At 43.6% G+C, this 24,565-nt stretch overlaps 1 long non-coding RNA gene across 2 annotated transcripts; it reads right to left on the bottom strand.

Moving 5' to 3' along the window:
- Positions 1 to 5,607: 5,607 nt before the first annotated feature.
- On the bottom strand, positions 5,608 to 22,557 carry LOC119396727 (uncharacterized). 2 transcript variants are annotated; one of them, XR_007416247.1, is made up of 4 exons: positions 22,483 to 22,557; positions 13,029 to 13,188; positions 11,075 to 11,281; positions 5,608 to 7,519 (listed from the first exon to the last, which is right to left on the bottom strand). It is a non-coding gene; the product is annotated as an uncharacterized LOC119396727 (long non-coding RNA). The 2 variants fall into 2 exon arrangements; XR_005184480.2 differs by lacking the exon at positions 22,483 to 22,557 and adding an exon at positions 17,695 to 17,764.
- Between the last annotated feature and the right edge of the window lie 2,008 nt (positions 22,558 to 24,565).

Here is a 24,565-nt window from a genome sequence, read left to right as displayed (position 1 = left end):
GAGGTTCCTTCAAACCCTGGATTGCACCTTAAGTTGAAGATGACATACAGGTAAGTTTGAAGCATATTATTTAGTAAATCATTTGAATATAGGAACAGTTGCAGGGTTTCTAACTGTCCTGCTACTGCATTTCCAGGAGATCAACACCACCGACAACTCAGACACGCTGTGTCTTTGCCTTGGCAAGAGTCGCGCAGGCGGAGTTCCTTCTCTGCTTTCTCGTAGACACCGCAGCCTCAGTACTTCGCAATATTCACGTGACGAGCCCCGCATTTTTTATCGTTGTTTTGCTTCGCGGTGCAATTCTACTGGCGGCATCGAGAGCCTCGGATTAGAAGGTTAACTGAAGTTGAGTGTCATAGTCAGTCACGCTAATATCACTGCGCTGAAGTGCGTGACTCACATTCCCGGGAAGCTCGGCTCCCTTGGAAAGACATGACCTTGTGTTTGAAATGTTGGCCACCTTTGTTCCAGGCAGTAATTTCAAGTTTTAACAATATCTGGGGTTTTACATCCCAAAACCACGATATTGCCGTGTCCGCTTCTTGTTTTATTTTGATGTATTCGGGTTTGACCAGCAAGGACGGTTAGCAACGCTCGACGCTGACCGCGCCGCAGTGTTCGAGAAGCTTCGCGATTGCAGTAAATCGCTTTGCTAAGATTGCGCGCAGGACGCGAATAGTCTAGATTATTCCAGAGTTTATTTATTTATTTATTTATTTATTTATTTATTTATTTATTTATTTATTTATTTATTTATTTATTTATTTATTTATTTATTTATACATACTGCAGCCCTATTCAGGGCTATAGCAGGAATGGGACGTTATATAATACTAGGCAACAGAGAAAAAAATACAAAGAAATAATACAAACAAATAATACAAATTGTAAAGCAAGCACACACGTAACAAAGCAAAAATGAAAATGAAGTTGATTACGCGTTAGTAAGATGTTCATCGACTGCAACTATGAAGTCTTTTAGTGGTAAGGAGCGAATGTTACCAGGCAGGGAATTCCACAGTTCTATTGCACGCGGAAAAAAACTGTATTTAAAGGTATTAGTACGCGCAAAGAAAGGTGTCATGTTCAAAGCGAGGGAACTGCGGGTCAGTGAATGTGATGAGGTTACCGTCACAAAGGCCGGAGGAGGAGGAGTTAATAATTCCGTATAAAAGTTTTAAAGCTTCGTTTTGGTATTGCGAGAGTTGTGATGGAATGTTGAATGATTGAAGGGCTGTGGTCGGGGAGAAGTTGCGGCTATAGTTATTAAAAATGAAACGGAGATATTTTCGCTGAATGTTATCTAGCAAGCTTAATTCACAGTGTTTATAAGGAAACCAGACTACGGATGCATATTCGAGAACAGGGCGAATGATGGATTTATATAAAAGCAGTTTAGTATCTCGAGGGGCGTTAGGTAAGGTGCGGCGCAAATAACCTAATTTTTTAGCGCTTTACGGCATACATGATCAATGTGGTTAGTCCATGAAAGGTGCTCGGTTAGAATTACTCCTAAATATTTGTGCTCCTAAGTTATTATTACTCCTAAGTTTGCGCGACCACCAGTGATAAGACTGGAAAGTTCGATGCGTGATGTATAAAAGGCAGCGCGCCCCAGCCATGAGCAGTTTTATCGACGGTCGACGCCCTGTTCGCCGCTATCAGTGTACAGCGTGTATTGCTGTAGTTTGGTTTTCATTTCCCGGCCACAAGTTCGTCCAAATAAAGAGTTTCATCTTGAACGCGCCGACTGCTGTCTTCGCGGACGTCACGACACCGTGCCATCTGGTGGAGGTGCTTCCCGCTCCATGTACCGAAAAACCCCTCCAACCGTGAGGCAAGCCCACACCGTCATGGGGACATCGACGCCAACCAGCGGGCCAGCCGCAGCCAGCAAGGTCTCCCACCTGAATACGGACCCCTACCCGACAAGACCAAGACCGGGACGAGGACGACAGGCACGATGACGGCCACGGCGTCCCCTGCAGCGATTGTGATGCAGCCAGCGAGAGAGCCGCCGACCTTCTATGGAGTGCCAAATGACGACCCCGAAACCTGGCTCGAGACGTTCCAAAGGGTCTCAACTTTCAACAACTGGGACTCCGAGGACCAGCTGCGCCACGTCTACTTTTACTTGGAAGACGCAGCAAGGACGTGGTTTGAAGATCGGGAGTCCACCCTTCGAACCTGGGACGTCTTTCGCAGCGCTTTCCTGGAGACGTTCGCGAGCATCGTCCGAAAGGAAAAGGCCGCAGCCTTGCTGGAGACACGGGTCCAACTCCCAAACGAAAGCGTGGCCATCTTCGCAGAAGAAATGACCCGACTGTTTCGCCACGCTGACCCTGCCATGCCCGAGGACAAGAAAGTTCGCTTCCTTATGCAAGGAATCAAGCAGGAGTTCTTCGCGGGACTGATGCGGAACCCACCAAAGCAGCATCCAAGAATTAGTCTCAGAAGCAACCACCATCGAGAAGACGCTGGAAATGCGAACCCGCCAGTACAACCGCCGCTTGATCCAAGACAGCGCAGCGGTTCAAGCCATCGGCTCCGACGATCTGCGCGAAACGATCCGAGCCATCGTGCGAGAGGAGCTGCGAAAGCTCGCACCTTCTGCACAGCCCGCAGTGACGCCGATTACTGACGTTGTACGCGAGTAAATCCTACAGTCACTGGGTGTTCCTCAGCTGGCACCACCACATCTGCAAGCAATGAACTATGCTGCTGCAGCCCGACGCAACGTCCCCCCCCCCTCCTCGCAAACGTCAAGACGCTGCGCCGCCCCAGCAGTTCCGCCGCCAGCACCGACGTCATATCGCCCGCCAGCCGGCCATCGATACACGCCGAGGAAGACCGACGTTTGGCGCGCCCCTGACAACGCACGAGACTAAAAACCCACCTAAACATCGCCCAATGTTAGCGGTGTAAGCATATTTCATGTTGGCTACCTCGTGCTGCCGAGCAAAGCTAGCGCCGCGGTGTATCGAGAAATTCCCTAATCAAGTTGACGAGAGCAACGAGGGGACGAGTTGAAGTTAGAGGCACTTGATGGCGTGTCTTCTTTAAAGGTTTTGTGTATCTGTGTCATGCTTTGTTGTGTTACCTCGCGAGTGTTCGCTTAGAAGTGACTGAGATTGCTAAAACTACCAGCAGCCTCAATTACGACGTCATCGACTCTGCTGTCAGTTTGGATGAAGCGCGAAAGACAGGGACAGAAAAGGCACACATACAACCACACGTACTGCGCTACGTGTGGGTGTATGTGTGCCTTTTCTGTCCCTGTCTTTCGCGTTGCTCCCTTAAGTTATGTTGAACCAACTAGCCAACAAGTTCACTCTTCAAGGTATCAGTGGTGTTCTGATGTAAGCGCCTGGTATAACTCAGTGCGCTCCAGAATGATGGATTTGCCTTGTTAAGCTTCACCGCTGCACAGTGGCGTTATGCGAAGAAAACTAAATGTCACGCTGTGAAGCTCTAGCCCTTCGTGGCCGAGAAGGGTTCACTGCCGCAAAGTGGTTGATAAAACATTTACGGCTTCGAAGCAACTTAAAGGAATCAGTCATCTCATTAAACTGTCCGAGATGTGTGAATATTAAAGCTTACAGGCGTATTTTCCATTTGTGATAATGGATATATCGAACTATTTCGCGATCCCCTTCGAATCCGATGTGTCCGACGGTCGTCAAGTGAGGTGAAACTTGAGGCACTCAAGAGCGTGCGTTGCGTTAAAATGTCTGTGTATGCCCTGCTTCATGTTACCTCGCAAGTGTTCGCTTCAATTTATACAGATTTTTAGGACTATCAGCAGCGCTAAGAAATCCATCATCTGCGCATTTATTATTTGACCTGAAATGTAGCAGCTGGCGTTTGAAGTAGACATCCGTAGCGGCGCCTCGTCGCAATTGTACAGCAAGTTGACTATGCGATCACGTTTCAGGCCACCTGATTCATTGGTATCTTGTAATAATCTCTGTTGGCATAATTAAGTTTCTCCATGACACTATTCCAAGAAGTGGCTTGGTCTGTTCTCTAATAAAGAGGGTTGCTGCTAATTCGTTTGCGTGGCAGGTAGAAGAATTGAAGAAACCTTTGCTATGCACTTGCGCATTAGACGTTTGGGTGCTCGTACGGTGACTGCAGTGGGCGCCTATTTTGTAATTAAAGACGACAAAGCATCAGGTAACGTATGTGGCAGTTACGATTTCCCTGCTGGTGGGCTTCGCTGCACAACGAATCGTCGATGCACAGTATATGCTTTGTGGCATAACACAGCTGCAATGCCATAAAGCTGACTATAGTGAATCTGTCATCTTGTAGCACGTATATACGTATAATGTAAATATATAGTGCATTGAATCCAAGGGGCAGTGCAAGCATGGCGTAAACAAGCAGGGTACGAGTCAAAATATGGGCGGCGTGCGCAGCACAGGTTTTGCGCTCCACAATGAAGGAATTTCTTTGTAAGTTTTACCGCTACACAGGGGTGTAATGCGACGAAAACTAAATGCCACGCTGTGAAGCTTGCTACCTGTGGCTGCAATTAGTTGCCGGAAAGAGTATCGCCAGGTTGCTTCAGTGGCGCAAAGTGTTGTCTGGTCCGATACGTACACGTTTCACACGAGCAGGTTGATGAAAAATAAGTAATGGGAAAACTTTAACGGCTTCACAGCAGCTTTAGAACGAACAATTGTCTCGAGGGACAGTCCGAGACGCATGAATATTTATTGATATATACTGAGTATGTGGAGCACAATGAAACGAAGACAGGAGAAGACACATAAACGACATAGAGTGGCTATGTCGTTTATGTGTCTTCTCTTGTGTTCGTTTCATTAAGCTGCACATACTCAGTATATACCAAGACATGTACCAACTAGCCCATCAAGGGATCCTTCTAGAATGAATATTTAAGCTTCAGACAGGCATTTTATGCATTTTTAATCACGGGTATATCGAACTATTTAGCGATGCCCTTTGATTCCGATGTATGCGAGTTTTACTGTATATACACTTAGCCGACAGTGTGCATTCGTAACACATTGGTCGGTTCAGCGAAGCATTACACTCTAAACAGAAAAACGCCCAGATGGGAGTTTTTGGCTTGTCCTCTAGAACACTCCCATCTGTACATCTTTCTATGCCCTCAGAAAGGGCGTAAAAAAATAACTCCCATAAGAGGGCGTGTATAGAGTGTACGTTGGGCATAAATGTTACTCCCTTTGTGTCTGAATAGAATATTTCCACGAGAGACAAAGGGGGTTATGTCGTTCTCATTAGGGAGGTTTTTCGGTGTAATAATGGTGGTATATAACTCCCTTAGATGGGCATTTATAGGGCTTACGTCGGGCATATGTATTACTCCCTTTGTGCACCAATAAAATATTTTGCGAGGCACAATGGGGGGTTTTATCGTTCTTATTAGGGAGCATTTAAGGCGTAATGCAGTTGTTTCTAGGGGGGGAAATGGGAGTTTTTGTTATTAAGCGAGCACGTTTTTGTTTTGTTTTTTCTTAAGTTTGGGAGTGAATTCGGTGCTTTTAGGGTACTTTAGTTTACTCCTCTGGGGAGTGCTTGCGGTAGTAAACGGGAGTAACCTTTGCTGCATAACTCCCTCTAGAGCTTCTATGCCATTTCTAAATTGCCAAAATACAGTCTCGCGAAAACTGAAGCCATGCTAGCATTCTTGCAAAACTGTATCTCGACAATTTAGACATTAATAAAAGCTTTGGGGGGAGGGGGGCTTTTCAGCAGAAGTGGCGATGCAGAACTTCCGAAAGGGTTCCTGCTTGCGCCGTTGGAGAAGACACACACCAAACATTGACAAAAATATTTATTGTAGGTAAATGTCCAATAGCATATATAATACAAGTCTAGTGTTGAATTTCCGGCAGTGAGCACTTCTGCGGACAGAAACATGCAAAATGCAGGTATTGTATAGCAGTGCCTTAACTGCCAGTAAATGATAAGCCTATATAAATGTAAAAGAAGGTGGCCCTATCAGATATCGATATCACACATTCATGACATTTCTATAAACTGAAACAGCTAATTGCGCAGTACTATGTGTAAAGCACTTTCACACATGACTAGAGATCTGTGCTGCCCACTAAATTTAACAGCAATTTTCACGGCTGCAATTATTCTGTTCACCATGACTTAGCACAGTGAAATAAATCGTGGATACCTTAAAAATATATTGAGACAGGTCAACTGATCACATTTGTTTCATGACAAAAAGACTGACAAACTTGTAAACATGGACACCTTAAATATAACCTATAATATATGGCTACCACATATACCATACACAAACAATACAAATGCAAATAAGATACCTGTAGTCACCATTTTATCACTCATGATGTCACAACATTCAAAAGTGACTAGGCTTTCTCACTGAATACTCAAGACCTGGGTGGCCCATCTAAAAATTGCAATGGTGGATAAAACATTTTAGAGCAAGTAGCCAACCTGCGAGGCCATGGGCACATTGTTGACATCACAAAATGAAAATTATTTTTATAAATGCTGCCAGGCATGGTTTAATAATAAAAAAATTTTTAAGAAAGAGAAAATAGACAACCACCCATTTGTAGCCTGAAGCGACAAGGAAATCCATATGGATTTCTCAGAAAGAAAAGCTTTTTAGCTGCCGAAAAATTCGTTCTTTTCTGGGGTCCCAGACCCCGGACCAGGAAAAATTTTTCAGCAACTAAAAAGCTATGAGTTCTGTGGAATCCCGCAAGGTGGAGGAAAGGTTAAGAAAGAGATAACAGATAACCACCCGTTCGTAGCACGAAGCCACAAGGCAATCCATATGGATTTAGCCGAAAGAAAAGCTTCCTCGTTGCCGAAAAATTCGTCCTGGTCCGGAACCCCGAACTAGGACGCATTTTTCAGCAACGAAGAAGCTTTTTTTTCCCTAAGAACGCTGCATGAATTTTCTTGTGGCTTCATGCTACAAACAGGTGGTTGTCTATTTTCCCTTTCTTAATCTTTCCTCCACCTTGCAGGATACCACAGAACTTGTTTGCAATAAAAAAATGTACACATTGGTTGTACAAGTGCACGCCGTATTCCACATGTGACACATGGCCAAGGTTTAAGAAAAAAAAAAACCTTGCACAAAAAAATGCAATATTAACATTTGTCTGTCATACTTTTTTTTTCACCTCTTCTCAAGGCACAGAAGTCCAAAATGCCAGCTTGCACAACGTACTTGAAGAAAACTACAAAACTACAATTGTGAAACTAAATTAATGTTACTCATTAAAAAAAATGTATAAGTTCCAGAGCTTTGACACTCGGCTTCATGTGTGAAAGGTGTAGGAACGCGTGCTCAAGGAATGCGAGCATTTTGTGTGCCTTTTTTTGGGTATTCCACATGAAATACCCAAAACGATGCAAACAGGCACGCCATTCCTGCAAGAAGTGATGGCACACTCAAAACGGGCTCCCCGTCAATGTGTAGAGTAAGTCCTTCTTTCTCCACAAGGCAAGGTGTGAGCAGGGCTTGTTCCTATGATTGAAGAAAAAAAAAGAATGCTGTTAAGCGTAATGTAACTTTTAGTGTCGATAATGCTGAACCAAACAAAAAAAAATATTCCTTAGAACTATGCAGAAGAACAGCCTGTTCTGATAAGGTCAGCGAGGCATGAGGGGTGATCCTTTCTAGTTTTCTGCCACTTCATCTGCTTCCCCAAAGTTGAGAATAACGTAACTGAGCATCATGAAGCCACTCTTCATTTCATGGACCACACTTCTTTGGAAAAAGAGTTCAAACTCTGAAAGTAGCTGGCAAAAAAAGATAAGAAAGATCGTTCCCAAAATATTTCCAAGTAATTGCACAGCTAATGACACTTATTGAAGCTGATATGCCAGACAGAACAAGGGTTGAGGTCTATTTGTTACAACCATAAGAACAAAAACAGTGCAGCGAGAGAAAGGAAAATGAATGTGCACAAAAAAGGACTTGCTACAGGTGAGATACACACACAATTTACTGCAGCAGCCATCCTTTAGTTCCCTTGGGACATATGTTCAATTAACTCTGGGAATGTCATACTGTGCCACTGAGGGCCAAGGAAGCAGGCAAATATCTATTAAATGCAAAGCATTTCTCAGCAAACCAAATGCGCTTTAACTGCTTCTTTCTGTTTATCTATCTATTAAGCCGCGTATGCCAGGGCGCTCTCGTGGTCATCTCTTTACCGTGGCACATACCGAAATTAGCATATGAAACCGTGAGTATATGACAGACACGATTCACAGAATGAACAGCACCAAAGAACAAGGACAAACAAAAGAAGCTAAAAATGGCACAGGTTCTCATTTGGCTCTTCATTGTCGCAAAAGTGCTTGTAATCCATGTTTAGATAGGACAGAAATTTTGCATCGCCACAGGGATCAGCACATGCGAGAAATCATGGAAGCCTTTTACATGTCACTGGAAGGTCACAAGTGCATCAGCCAACCTTCGGTAGCCTTATCACAGGCAGATGTGTCATATCTCAGAAATAGTTTGCCTCATGTTCATGCATAATCAGCCACTTGGATATCTTTTGTTACTTTTGTTACCTTGTGCATGCATGATGATTGTTTATAATCCTTCTCCAGTTGCTAATTTATTCCGTTCATTTCAGAATAACGCTTTTAGTTGTGAGTTAGCACCGTTGTCTGTCGTTTCTTTCATTCATCCTTGTTCTTTCGCACTGTTTATTCGTTCAAGATGGAAGTGCACTAACTTGGCCAGTTAAATGTTCTGATGTCACAGCTGATGTCCCGAATAATGTGATGACTGGTCAACTACAGTAAAAGCACGTTAATTCAAACTCAAAGGGGACTATAAAACTGTTCCAACTAAGCGGAGTTCGAATTAGCATGCGAGCACTAGATTGAACAGATATCATGCCACACCGTGTGGAGAGAACCCAGAGAAGCCACCTCTGGACTCCTTCCCGCAAATTAGGCGATATTACACATTTGTGGCAGGTAATTTCGTAAGTTAAGTTCATGCTCAAACAACCAACATAATTTATTGATCAGTCAGTGATATGCCAGAAACAAGCAGGGACTTGCATTCACGTGAGCAGTGAGCCTTAATGCCAAAATATACGAAGCTATTTGTGCTCCAAAACACATTCTTTACATGGCACAGTTAACACAATCAAAATTTAAGGTCTTTCTTTCTTAGTTTACTTATAGAACAATATTGAAATTGTCCAAGGGGACACGGCTAAAGGCAAACACTGCCTGACTGGGCCATGCCACCCATACAGCAGTAGCAGCAGACAGACGACATTTGCAACCATAAAATCATAAATCAATCACTACACTTGTTTTACAGATGAAAGTAATGAGTAATTTGGGTGATCATTCTGGGCCGATTTCTGTGAGGAGGAACGAAAGCCAGAGGGCTCCCAGTTTGAATTCACCGTTGTAGATACCAACGCGTTCGAATTATTGGGAGTTTTCCCCGATAGAAATACATAGGGCTGTGCCGGGACCAGGGCGTCAGTTCAAATTAGCAGTAAGTTCGAATTAACCAAGTTTGAATTAACGAGCTTTTACTGTACCTCATTAAACTCTTCCCACCAGCAATATGTTGCACATGCCTGCATACCACAGCCTGTGGTATCACAGGTGATACACTGTCTTTACTAGCGACAGTGAGAATAGACTTTGGAAATGTTAACATGATAGTGCTAAAGAGAAAACCATGTGCCGGCATTCAAGGCTTGAGCCAGAATCAAACCCAGGCATTCTGCACAGCATTTAAGTATTCTACCAGAGACACCAGTGCTCCAAGCTCTTTTGGAAAAAGACGCTGCAGAAGCATCATGTCAGGGCAATGCTAATTATGGTTGCAGTGCCTGCGATCCATTTTTAAACAGCGTCGTAACCATTACATATGTACTCCTGCGACTCGGCAAGGTACGGTCAAGCATTGCTCAAATATGCCAGTCATCACAACGCGGTGTGGACTTCATTGCAATGAAAGTGACATCTACGTTGTAACATGAGTGACAATGTTACATAGAACCATGAGCTCACATTATTCTTGTCATTACCGATGAATCGTACTTTTCATACACTCATGTCTTCCAATGCCAATTTTAGTGTCTACCAAGGAGACATGATCACAAGAGTACCACGACATAGGGGGGTAGGTAGATAGATAGGCAGATGAAACAGTCAAAGTGCCTGTGGTTCGCGAAGAAATGCGTTGCATTTAAAATAGCGCACAGAAAGAAAACATGCTGCAAGTGGAAGCTGCATCCACCACACAAACATGTAGTACACGCCAAGCAGGTGAATAATAGGAACTGGGCTCAGGTCGCGCATGCATCAGCATTTCTTATACACTTTCATTTCACTATTAATTATTGTATTTAACTATCATACATAATCGTGTAACCATGATTTGCTTGGATTCACTGACTGCATTTTTACAGTTGCAAATAAACGTTCAAGCTCCTGGTCTCCTCCTTGCTTATTATATATTCAATCCTCAAAGTTGGCAGTATTAATGCCAAATGAGGATTCATCCTTGGTATTATTGACAGGAGGATAGCAATAAAGTAAACTGGAGAACCTGAACACGGTGGCTATTTCAGTAAAGCTTCTTTGGCATCATTGTTTTCGCCTTGCATGAACAGCCAATAAATATATCAGCCAGTATTCCAAGGAGTTGAAGATATCCCACATTTACAAGACAAATGAAGTTGTATGAATATTTGGACTTATCCACATTGCTGCACTGACTGAAGCACGTCTTGGTGATTAGATGAACGCTAGGTGCTCTATTTCCTAAACCATGATTCTGTTTTTTACTAATGCGTTGCAGTATCAGTCGATTGTTGTGCTCTGGTCTACATCCTTTATCACTGTTGAGAAGGTTTGACCCAGTACTCATCCCGAAGTACCATTCAGTTTTCATATCAGATTTCATCACTGCAGCCTAAACCCATGTTATCCTGTGATAAAAATGACACTGCAATTACTGCCTGAGATACACAGGAGCCACTAAAACAGACAAACAAAAAAGAAAGCAAAGGGTCTTGCTCGAACTTACCAATGCCTCAGTTCCAAGAAATGGAAACAGTAAAAGAGCATCCGACAGGGTGAGGCTGCGAAGCTCTTTATGCCTGTCCAGTGCTGTTGCCCACAACCTTGGCCTTCCTGTTGCTTCATCGTGGCAGGCTGCATTATTCTGGAGCCTTTCGTTATGAATTCGCAAGGACTCAACGGTTTCTCCATATGTAGTAAGATGGCTGCAGTCCTGAAATGCAAGAAAAATAAAATGAAATGGTGCAGTGCAACTGCAAGAATGCAGACAATCACTCATCCAAAAATTCAGCAGGTCCCACGCATCACGGGAATCTGTTTCATGCGAAGCAGACAGCAAGCAGCTGTCTATGCTGCATTTTTTTGGCTTTGTGTGAAGCATTACGAGGTGGACTGCCACGTTTTCGTAAATAAAGTAGTTGTGTGCAAATCGTGCTCTTACTGGGCAGGCTGACTACATTGACGTTTAAGGGGGACACTGCGCCTGAAAACTTTTTTTACAATTCTTTACCAATTTAAATCAAACTCGCTGAGTTTATGTATATTTGTGTGCTGATTTCAAATATGCACTTTGTTTCCTAGTACAATGTGTAGTTTTTGAATTCCATGTGCCATTTTGGGAGCCCCAGTTTGCCTAAACTGAGAGAGTTACAAAGTAATTAGGCACATTAGAATGACCTGGAATGAGTACAGAGTGCAAGAAAACAAGAATGGATGTTCTAAGCCCATTTGAACAAAAGTTGTGGCATGTTGAATATTTGTGGCTGAAATGCCAGCTTGGAGTACACTAATTTGGAATGTTCATCGTGCCATAACTTTTGTTCAAATGGGTTTAGAACATCCATTCTTGTTTTCTTGCACTCTGTACTCATTGCAGGTCATTCTGGAGCTTAATTACTTTGTAACTCTCTCAGTTTAGGCAAACTGGGGCTCCCAAAAAGCATATGGAATGTTTGATATTTTAAAAACTACATGTTATACTAGAAAAATAATTGCATATTTGAAATCTGCACACAAATATGCATAAACTCCGCAAGTTTCATCTCAATCGACAAAGAATTAAAAAAAAAAATTTCAGGACCCATGTCCCCCCTTAATGGGCCTGAGGTAAAGTCAGCACTTATGTTAGAGCAAGGACCTCGGTTTTATTGAAACGAAGCGCACGCCATGGTGCGACTCATATTTCGCATTGCTCGACCCCGGAGCAATACCCTTACGAATGCTACGTGTGATATTCACAACATCGCACGCTACGATGTGACACTGCGAATATGATACGTAACATTCTTTAGTGTATTCTCCGCATGCAAATTCGGCACTCAGCAGCTTTGGACTTTATTGCGCGCGCAAAGCCACAAAACTCAAAGAACGCAGAAGCTGTTGAATGCCAAGAGCTTTCAGCCGCAGTCCTCATGCTGGCATAAAACTTGATTGCTATGTCGCGATGAACAAACAATCAGCTGCCAAACATTTTATCAGAGAAAAAAGTACCCTCACATACGTGGTGGTGTTGGTGGGGGCGGCGGTACGTTATAAGGGAGGGGTGTAGAGCACACTTCAGGCTAATTAAACACTGGAGTCTTGTGCCAATGTGAATGCAGTCACAGGATGACTAATGCGGCTTTTACACTGCTCTTATGCAAAGAAATACAGGATGTACTTATTTATCAGAAAATGAAAGTGTATTAACGTAACAGGCATTTGTTTATTGTTTTCTTGATACTTTCAATAACATGGCACTCTGTTAATTCGGTCATTTTTTTTTCGGTCTGATGATATCCAGATTGATGAGCTTTTATTGCACTATGTAACTAATTTATTTTTCCTGCATTTGTCACTTCAGTTATTTAAGAAATCTGCTGCCACACAGCACTAAATAATAGCGCAGCACCAGTGGTACGGCAGCTGCTACACCAAGATACCATCAGAAGATGTAAGAAATATTTTTCAAAGCAACTCACAAAAAGACGGCACAATTTGTTGTTTGCCACTTCTTCAGATGGTGCCTGCATTTGCTTTGGCAGACAGCATTTCTTTCGAATTAGCATTTCCTCCGAGCAGTTTTGTAGCTTTTTTCCTGTGTTGTTGGAACTTGTTCCTCAGGGCCATCACCCATGATTCCTGTAAAGTTTTAAACACATACATTAATAACAATCATTGAAAAATTCATCAGTGTTGCAGGTGTACACACGGAACTAACTACACAAATGATATAGCTGACGGCACCATTATAGCACCAAACTTGAACAGAACTAATGAACCAGACACCATGTAGGGCCCAGTATGCACGGTTTTATGTTGCTGAAAGAAACACTGAACAAAATTTTTGCCCCCTAGATTCTCAGCCATACTGAAAGATTGGGTGCCGCATTCTGTAGCCACAACCTTCATTTCAGGCAGAAACTAATGGAAAAGAATGAATTGAATGAGTTTTTCACAAACTGCTCTGTGCAGCGGCCATGCTGTGAACTAGAGGAGGTGATGCTTAACGCCCCTGGCAATGGGAGTGCCAACTTTGCCAGCCGTTGCCTGCATCTCTCAACTGGCTCTGCTTTCACTATCGTTCCTAGAGCCCGTATGATCGGCACCGACAGCGAACAATGCTCTTGGTTGGGGTAAAGGCCCGAACGGGTGTGGCACACCTCAGTGCCTTTGTGAAAGCCGTTGAGTGCGATGCAGATGAGAGGCGGAAAAAGGGAGGTAGCAGAACAGGAAAACATGCACCCTGCAATCGCCAGGGAGGCATTTAATCTCACAGCCGTCGATGTGCCCCCTCTCACTCTGACGTGCAGCTGTCACGCACTGTTAATCCACCAAAATTACACCCAACTGTTTAAAATATGTGAAATAAACTGTTTATCTGAACACTAGCGCCTTTCAAGTGGTATTTTGTCATTTTTTACCTATTTTTGTTAAGCACTGCTGAGCTACATTGGGTTCATCACATATCAACTAGCTAGCCCATCTATCGTCCTTCATTTTCCTGGACTGAGTATGACTGTACCGCTATGATGAGCATTCTGAAATTTTCATGGCAAACGTATCATAAATTTGGAATGTCCACACGCAATTTTCACCAAAATGAGAGCGCACGTCACTTCTGTATCAACATAAATACAAATTTTTCTCTACATGTTACCGTAGATCCCACCTAAAGCATCAAAACAAAAAAATGGCAGCACCTATAAAAAAAAGCAGGTTAAATCATAAACAGCAATTTGATCTGCCATTTGAAGGGTCCTTGTTTCAAGAATGTCTGTGGCAAACTGGTAAATGTGTGGTGGCGCTCCAGCTTATGACACTCCTGAAATGGTGAAGGCTATATCATTGTACTTGAAAAGCTGAGACAAAGAATTATTTGGTCAACTGTCACTTAATGACGTAGCAAAACTTTATGCACGAGTGGATGCCTCATTGCTTGCAGACTGGCAGACAGATGTTGCAAAAATAGCAAAGCAGGCTGGCATAATGCAGGGCATATTCCCACCTAAAATTTATGAAAATTAAACTAAATGTTGCAGTTTGATGCGTCCAAACCGCAATATTATTATGTGGCACACCCAAATGGTGGGGAGTCCAGATTAATTTGGACCCCCTGGTGTTTTTTAACGTCTGTCTACATTGGCAGAGCATCGGGGCGCATTACACGAAGGCTACAGGTTCGGTCCCTGCCAGCGGCAAGTTGCCTTTTGTCCACTTTACTTTCTTCGCATCTACTATATTGCATTACCACAATGCACTTAAAGCAGTACAGTTAACACCCCCTATACCTTCTTTGGCTTCATTATCTGCTGGTCTTTATCAAGGTTGAATCTGAGCACATGGCTTTTGCATTTTAACCCTTAATGAAATGTACCCACCACAGACGAGACACAAGTTCTGCATTCTCGTTCATAACAATGGTACACGTTCACCACAAAACTGCCCCAGCAGGCACGCCTTTTTTTTTTTTCATTCTTAAAGGGACTGTCTACCGCTCGGAAAAAATTTTCTGATTGTGGTGAAAATGAGAATATCATTCGTCGCATCGGAAGCCACGAGGATGCTTTTTCCCCATAAAAGAGGAATTATATTTTTAATTTGATGTTGAAAATCGTGAAAGAATGACCACTAGCGTCACCCAACGGCGATGTGGTTCAATCTACTGGTATGACAAGAAATCCACGCAGGTAGACTCATTTTGCTTAAAAACAAACATGTATAACTTGAAATTGTATTTTACGCACTTGAGGCACCCTTCGGTTGCGTCAGAGAGTAATTTCTTGCTTTTTTTTTCTCACGCATCCAAAAAGGCGCCTGGTGGCGCTGCTTGCGGCGCCATCTTCGATTTCGTCTGCTTAAATTCATGCGGTAGGCCATGCGGCTCTCTGCGCTGATCGTACTGTGCTGCTGTATTGTTGTTAGGATGTCTCACATAGAGCACTGCACGGGCCCGGGCCGGCCCGAAAGCCCGGGCCCGGTCCGGCCCGCGGGCCGGACCGGGCCGGGTAAGGGGTTGTTGGATCGGGTTGGGCCAGGCTCGGGCCCGTGATCTTCGGGCTCGGGTCGGGCCTGAGCCACGCCCGTATTAGGCCCGGGTCTCATACGCATCTGTATAATTGCGTGTGTACGTTGTTTGGCTTTGTTTTTGTAGTTTTGTGGGGTTTAACTTCGCGAAGAGACCCAGGCTATACGAGACGTCGTTGTTGAGGGCTCCGGGTAACTTAAACCACCTGCAGGGAGTGCATTGGCGTGCACAGAAATTGCACAGTACAAGACGCCTACAATTTTGCTCCATCTGTATGCTACACGTAATTTCAAGAAACGTCTAATATAAGTTTCCATCATTATAGTGAGTGAAAGACGTTCTTGGGTACCATGCAAGGAAAGCAACGGTAAACTGCCTAGATTAGTGTGTATAAGATGTGCACGTTTGTATCTAGGGAAACATTCTGGTCCCTGCGGGGGATCACGCTGCGGACACCCGACACGTCGCGTTCGACGGGGAGCACTAAAGAGGCCGCAGGCTGGTTCACTCCGGCGCTCTAATAGACAGTGGTTCTGGAAGCCCTTAGTCCGGTATTGCTTTAAGGCGTTACATTTTCAAAGATCGAAGGCGGTCACACGAAGACGACGAGACAGCCATCTTCAGGGAACAGCGAGGACGGTACTCACTCGCTAACGAGTGTGCCTCACTTTGACAGATCTATGGCACTGCGGTGGCGGTGACTCGGGGAAGAAGGGTGGGACAAAGAACCTTCTTGTTTTGAACACGAAAACGTAGAGTACGTTGGGTGCAGTTGCCTGTCGAGGAGTCAACATGACAGCTTTAATTTATGTAACACTGCCCAGCCTGGTGTATTCCTGCCAGAAGCAGCTCAAGCACGTTTTTTTTTTTCATTGCATTGTGCAACAGATGAAGTTTGCAGGAGACTTGCTACTTTCACTCAACAGCCCTAGCTCGCATGCAAATGATGTAGACTCAAACTAAAAATGTTTGCCATGTTGTTTTTTTTTTCACTTTATGAAGGTACTATATTTTGTAGTCGTTCTTTGAAATGCAAAAATGACATGGCGTGGTTAGCACTGCGTGCGTACATGAAAGAGCCAGCTATGACTCCAATTATATTTTATATTGCCCTCCAATTATTGCTTAAGAGTGTTACGGGCGTAATTAACCAGTGAAAGTCGTGACACTGAAAGAAATTCCTAAAACAATCTCTAGAAAAAAATATCTTGTGTGCGGCAGGTATCTTCACAATAACCGAAGCTTGGACAGTGCCTCCTTTATTCTCAAGGCATAACTAGCTGAAACGGGCCGGGCCGGGCCGGTCCCAAACCTTTCGGGCCCGGGCCGGGTACGGCCCACATTTAAGAACACCGGGCCGGGCTCCGGTGGGCCGGAGCATGGCGTTTCCGGGCCGGGCCCGGGCCGGAAAAATCGGCCCGTGCAGTGCTCTGGTCTCACATGTGGTGCGCTGTGAAGGCGCGCATTATTGATCGACTTGGCTTGGATTGCAGCGGCTGTGCTAAAATAAACGCATAGACTGTGATTACAGCAAAACAAGTGTTCTGTAATCGTATAATAAGGCTTCATTTACCGCTAGCGCACTGAAAACGCCTGTTACCATTAATTACAATAGTGTTCAGCGAAAATAACGTAATCCTACAGAAATCACATGTGCTTTCGGTTTTAATTTTTACCGGCACTACAATCGTCATCGCGTCCACCAACCAGTGTTGTGGGCATGTTTCACGCCAATGAAAGAAGACCGAACGCAGATCGAAAAATTCTGTTTTAAAAATTTCTACCCACTTTCCAGAGAAACCGCTGCAAGGTCGGACACTTCAGATGGTACACTTTCTATTGCGGTACAAAACAGAAAAGTGATGAAGGACCGTAGACAGTCCCTTTAATGCAAACTTTGATTGCCCCTTATAACTGATCTGCACCAAAATAGCAGCTAGGGATAGACATGCTTCATTAGAAGAACCGGAGAACAACATCATGCTCAGCTCTTACATGACCAGAAAAATTTACAGCCACAATGTAAAATGGCAACTAGTAACTGCAGCTACACAGTGTGGTAAGGCTTTGTGGCATTGCAAAAATTGAAAAAAAAAATGTGCGATGTCCGATGCTCTTACCAGGCTGCAACCGACCCTATCTGCAAGGTGTGGATGAGCGGTGACCAATCTCTCAGCAGCTACCCGATAGAGCTGCCTGAACGCAGTGAAATAACCCCAGTGAGAACTGAATAAATGTGAAACTTTATATTCTTGTGCATAAAAAATCCCAAGATAATGTGCCTTAGAAGAAAAACAAATCTTACAAAAACTCTATAAATGAGCATTACAGATGCTAGCAAACTAAGGACAACAAAACAGTAAAAGAACAAAAACACTAGACACACATTCAGATGAACAGAATTAGCGCAGAAGCCCCTATTGCTAAAAACAATCATTGAAGGCTTCATACAAGTCTTCTATAAAACAAGTTTGTCAGAGCAGCTTGTACGCATCTTTATTAAAGCATTATATGGCCTTTACGCAATAGAAATTATTTTCAGTGTGCATTTAAATGATCAATCTTCCCGAAGGTCGCTGGTTTGATCTCGGCCACGGCAATCGCTTTTCGGTGGAGGCGAAATGGTAGAGGCCCGTGTACTGAGCGATGTCAGTGCGCGTTAAAGAACCCCAGGTGGTCGAAATTTCCGGAGCCCTCCACTACAGTGTCCCTCATAATCATATTGTGGTTCTGGAACGTAAGACCCCAGACAGGCCCGTAGCCAGGGGGGGGGGGGGGGGCTCCTGAAATTTTGATGACACATCGTGTTTTATCAAAAATAAATCATGAAAATAGCCGTTTTTCTCAAATAGTCAAGGGTTTCAGCAAGTGGGCCTCTCTCGAAAAAATTTCCTGGCTACGGGCCTGACCCCAGATATTATTATTTACGATTGATCTTCTTGTGTAAAGACTTCAATGTGTAATACATGTTGCATTATTAAGCTAGGCCACTGCCTCTTTCGCATTTAGTATAATGCCCACAGACATGGCACTGTACTAAACCACTGGCAAAATGCCACTTTTCTCCGCAAAACTTCAGCAATATTAAGTTTGGGGCTTAGAGGGGAGATATTGAACAAAAATATGGAAAAATGATGAAAGCATTGTATATTCCCTCAGAAGACACTACTGTTTGGATAAACAGTCAATTTCAGGTATTCTTCCAAGTTTCCCATGGTGCATCGACATTAGCTTGGCGTCAGGCTACAGTACTAATTTTGGTGACTATACGCAGCAGTCTGGCTAGCTGTGATGATGTCGGGTACCGAAATTTCCGAAATGGCCACTTGTGTGTCACTGAAACACCCGAAATTGTCACTCGTGCCCCACCAACGAAGCCACGGTATGAAGTGGTTATGAAAATATCACGATATCTTGTGCTAGCACATGAGGTCAAGTGGTCATGCAAATATGATATCTTGTGCGAGAGCATGAGGAGAAGCTCACACCATGTTTTCACGCACGGGTACAGTAGGAACCAAAACTAGCTTTTAAAAACATACTATAATTATTTCTTCGGGATGGGCTTCTAGGCTCTTGAGGGCTTGGCTTTTCATTTGGCACAAAGAAAACGACAACTGAAAATTACTGTATGAGTACCCCTTTAGACCATTAACCAAATCAGTAACGTGGTAGTCAGACTAGTTTTATTTTGACAAGGCTGCACGCTGCAGCCAGCAGAGCTTTTACGTATCAAAGTGCGCGAGGCAGATAGCGTTTGCTGTCTCTAGAAATACTCCCACACGAACACGGTGGTTACGTTTGTTATTTAATAATTTATGCAGCAGATGGCACCAACAGTCTCTATAAAACTTTCTTGCTCTGCCTGCTCGCACATTAAATGCATTCGTTCTCCCTGTCTTTGAATATCGGCAGCTTTGCGTAGCTGCATGTGGCCGTCTTCCTCGCTGTATCGCCCTCACATCGGACGAATTTCTGCTCGGACTGCCCTCGCGGACTTTTCACATGTGAAAACGTGTATTAGTGGCAAATAAAATGCCACAGTAGGTTTTGGGTGACACTACGCTGCAATTTCAGATTTCAAAGGACTGAAAAATCCCTCCCTCAGTTTTAAAAACTTCCTGATTCAATTAAATAATTCGAGCCCCTTCGTCACTTCAATAAGTCGAGTTTCAACTGTATTTTATATACATATACTCAAATACTTGACAACCAATGCTGTTAAATTTTTCCACTTTGGTGAACATGAGCCTAAAGTTCCCTTGGTTTAGTGCATGCTCTCGAGTGGCTCGCTATATTCTTGGTACCCATTTATAAAATTAACAAATTACCATGGGCCAAACCTAGGTCATGCTACCATTTACTTTCATTATCTTATGAAATGCTTGCTAGTGAATGTAAGAAACTCTTTACTGTGAACCTTCTATGTTCAAATTCTCCACAACATTGCAAAATCTCAAGGCAGCAGTCTTCTAACGATCCAACCAGATTGTCTAGCTTGCTTGCACTGTGCAACTAGGGGCCAACTGCAATAAAATCTCATTTTCTTTAAATTTGTTATGAGTGAGCATTATTTGCCACTAAAGCCATCTTGGTAAGCCTGTAAAGCTGATAACCGTATATTTCTTGTTAGCTGCCTAAAACAGATCTTAAAGGAGCACCAACACAAAAATTTTGCACCTTCTTTTTTCTGTTGCAATAAGTAGATAATAATCCACTTATCACGGCTGCAAAGCTCGTTTGCTCGAGCGCACCGCAGTTAATTATTGGGAAGGGTTTTATACCGCCCAGTCGCAGTTTCCGTTTCAGAGAGTGCGGAGCGAGATTGGACCTAGAGTGGTTTTCGTGTAAACATAAGTTGGCTACGTGAGGACAAAAAACCACGTGCACGTGAGCACCGCCTTGACAGCTCTTTTCAACGAAGGCTTCAACGAAATATACGTGACCCCCTAAAAATGCACTGCCGAGGCAAGGACACCAGCCTTTGTACTCCCGTGCAAGCCTGCCCCCTCTTTCCATTGAAAAGGTCTGCTAAGAGACAGCGCTCGCAAGGATAACAGCAGCCAACACAAACTCGTGACGCAGGTGGCGGTTGGTTGTTTGCAAGGAAACCAGAGGCACGTTTCACTTGCAGTGCCATGACACATACTTTGAAATTGATTTTAAATAGTTCTAGGCTGTATTATCCATTGATATTTTGTAGATGATGCATGTGTGTCCACACAAATCTATCCCACAAGTTATCTCGCCTTCAAAATTTTGTGTCAGTACTCCTTTAAGTAGGCAATCCATGCACATGGTGGTTGTCATTATGACATAGGTCCCAACATGCTGGTTGTGATGTGCTTCAGCACCTTCATATCTCAGAAGTCACTCTTAAAAGGAATCCGGCAATTTTCGATATTTACCAGTTCCAATAAAACTTTCAAATATGTTCTCTTCGGTACCTTGATGATATGTGGCAAATTGTACAACCGTGAGTAATTTAGTTTTCAAGAAAACAAATTTTAAAACATGGTAGCCAATTCCGGAATCACACTTGTAAACGCGGGCTACCCTGTGTATGCCAACGTAACGTGCCTACTCTTTTCCAGCCCCGCCTCGTCCAGCACATGCAGTGTGTGCTTTCTTCTACGTGGCGACAACGACACGAGCACAGTTGTTCGGTTTTGTCAGCTGCACAGCATGTTAGTCGTTGCTGACATCAGGTCTTACAGTAAGCATGCACAATATTGAGCAACGAGGAGATCGATGCGGGGGATGTCAGCTACATCATGCGCCGGCGGGTCGAAATCAAAAGGCGATGCTTCCACGCTCAGATAGTAGCTGTGATCATCATTGAACTTGTCACTGGTAAGTTCAGACAGGCTGGCACAGCTTGATTCCACGTCGGATGACATTGCCAGCTTGCTTTTCGTGCGATAGGAGAAGCACGTGTGCTATGTTTACATCCTGGCTAGTCGTGGCAGCGTGCAGCGTATTTCGTGACGTCATCGCATACCCACCACGGAGCAGCTCCCTGTTTCGGTTTTGACTCATCTTTTATTGTCTATTTAAAATTATTGAAGAGCTTCTCAGCAAAATGAACCACCCTAGCTGATACAGAACTTCTATTACTATTTGAAAATGGCACCATCTCAATATGGTCGAAAATGCACTGGAGTTCCCCTTTGAGGGCTCCTCTACGAACTCCAAGCTGATGTATTAAATTTCGTCTGGCCCTCTTGCTCGCGGGCCACTTCTCCGCCTCTGAACACTTCTCTCTACATTCCTACCTCCATGTAGCCTCGCCTATTCCTGTACCCCAATAGTTATTAAACTCAGTTAACCCCAGATAACAGAAGCCCGGTGTTTCATCGGCCACTGAAATAAGTCGTAACAAAGCACTAACATCAAAAGTCTGAAGTCTCAACTCGTTACATTGCCTCAATTTTTGCTGGACAACTACAATGGTGGGGTCACTGAAGAGCATATACAAGCTGCAATACCCAAACAATCGATGTGACATTCCCATGCACTTGTTGCTGTGTGCAGAGCATGTATCACAGTTTTGTAAGGTCCCATGCGCGCTCGAGCTTACAATCAAGCACACTTCTGAATGTTCTTCCACAGATTTTATACAGCCTCAAAGCTGCTTAACTGCCAGATCAGCGACAAGAACATTTCATAACTTCAAAGTTATGCTCAAACGATGCTCAAGACTTTTCTTTGGCTCTCAATTGACAACAGTAGGGTTGCAACCAACAAGTGTACAGCTGTTACAAACTAGGAGAAACAAAGGCAACCACTAAAACTTCTATAATACAATTTTAGTTCCCTACAGCTCATTCATGATGAACAGTTGAGCCATTGAATAGTTAAACTACCAAATTATAGCTAAAGAAAAGAAGCATACATGGAGTGCTTACCATGCGATCTTGATGTATGCGGCAAAGAGCTTGTCCACTATGGCACGGCGCACAGCATCATTTATTTGTATTTTTCTCCTCAGCACCTCGTCGTAGTGCCCAAAGGAAGGGAGCACAAAATCTAAAAAATCCTGTACCTTTTCCAGTGGCACCGACTGGATGGACTGCACGTTTTGTGCGTTTTCTGTCACGGCACTGCAAAATAACATACAGAGTGCTTTAAAATTAGCAAATACTGATTCTCTAAATGTCTGTCAGTTTTATTTTTTAATTTTTACTTTCGCTACTAACAATACCTCTGCTCGGCCATTTCCACAGCTCCTCCTGCACTCTGCACAAAAGTCAATGCAGGGCTGGCACCCTACAAAAGGGAAACTTATGTTGTAACTCCTCAAAAAGCAAACATTAGGTAACGCGAAGTAGGTTAATAGACATTTGGGAAGACAAAAAGAGAGTTAAGATGTGAATGCCTACTGCAGCAAAGGAGCTGTTGATTGCTTTAACATTGTGAGTCCATGTACACACATGAAGCCAGACAATTCTACCGAATGCCAAAAGCCACTGTGTTGGTGTCTGGTTTTCCTTAAATTTATGGCATTTGCTTTTTGGCATTGGATATTGTAAAAGTACACCGGCCACAATTTACTCAGTTCCTAAATTTTATTTTGCTTGTTTGATCCTGTTCTCGCTAAATATTGTATGCCAATTCTTTGTAACATTCCACATTGTAAATTACACCGTGATAAAACCTCTGCTTAGAATTGCAGAAAACAAATAAGATATTGCCAACCTGCAACAGTACTCACATCAACATGAAGGCCTTGTTTCCGCGCCAATTTTATTTTAGCCTTGTTTGGGACGTCACTTCCTTCCTCAAGATCAACATAGTCGTCTAGCTCTTCATCATACATTTGGATCTGTTAAATCAACATGTTAACGTAGCAACTTTCTTCGAGTGCACTTCAGTAGCCCACGTTGCAAAATCAGTGCAAGATTACAGGAAAACGCGTAAATCAGCATGCAATGACTGGCTGAAGCTTCAAAAACTCAATAAGTTGAATACATGTTACAGCGGAAGATCAAACATGGTTTGTTGTTTGTGTCACTGGGCCGCGCCGTGATATCATACTGATAACATGTATAAGCTATCACTAAGGCTCAGTGTTTTCAGTTGTATCCGAATAAATGCGATAAACATTCGCCGGTAAAATTTTGACAATTCAGATTTATCCGATAAACTCGGATTTCAAGGGCCAATATGACCTAGACCAACACCAACTTGCCCAACTTTTTATTATACTGTCCGTTCTTTATCCATAGGGAGAGTTCTAAGCGCTCATTGATACATATTCTGGTTCGACCGATTTAAAGTTTACCGCGCGTATACTTGTATTAGGCAACGTAGCTGTATTGTGCTCCGACTCAGCTTGCTACATGCAGAAGCTTCACAAGGACTTGCAACTCTCCAACCCTGAATTCAAGGCGCTTCACTTCAAAGATCTGTGCCACATACTCAGCAGCGCTCTGGAGGATGGAATAAGGACAAGCTCGTTTAACGTAGTTCAAGATTTTGTTGCGCCCTTTCCTGCCCTGTTGAACTCGTTTTAGGAGCTGCGCCTTAAGTTTGGTCTTGTGTGCTTGGCCATGGATGGGCATGTCCTTCAGTCGCTTAAAACCGTATGTCCGTCGAGGTGGTTCTCTTTTTATGAAGCTCTAGAAGATATTTTGGACTACTGGCGCGCCATTTTGTCTTTATTGCGAAGCGACAAAGCCAAGGGAACGAAGTGTGAGAAGCTCAAGAGTCTTATTTCATCGCCTGAAGCTGTACACGACTTGCTTGTTAAGATGAGGTTTCTGAAGACCAATTCATGTGCCGTGCTCTCAATCATTAAGGAACTTGAAGCAGAGGAAGGAGGCAGAGGAACTTGAGAGTACCCTGGCACACCAAGTTTATCCCACACTGGGGGTTCGTTTGCACGCACTCATCAGTCAATGGCGTGATCCAACCGAGGTCTTCGCATCAGATGTCACAAGTCTGTTCAACCTCCTTGACGAGAATGACCGCTTAATGACTGTCGCAAAC

Source organism: Rhipicephalus sanguineus, chromosome 1 (assembly GCF_013339695.2).
Source record: "Rhipicephalus sanguineus isolate Rsan-2018 chromosome 1, BIME_Rsan_1.4, whole genome shotgun sequence".
NCBI classification, from domain to species: domain Eukaryota; kingdom Metazoa; phylum Arthropoda; class Arachnida; order Ixodida; family Ixodidae; genus Rhipicephalus; species Rhipicephalus sanguineus.
The sequence above is the reverse complement of the archived record's forward strand: the minus strand, read 5'-3'. Positions and strand labels throughout refer to the sequence as shown.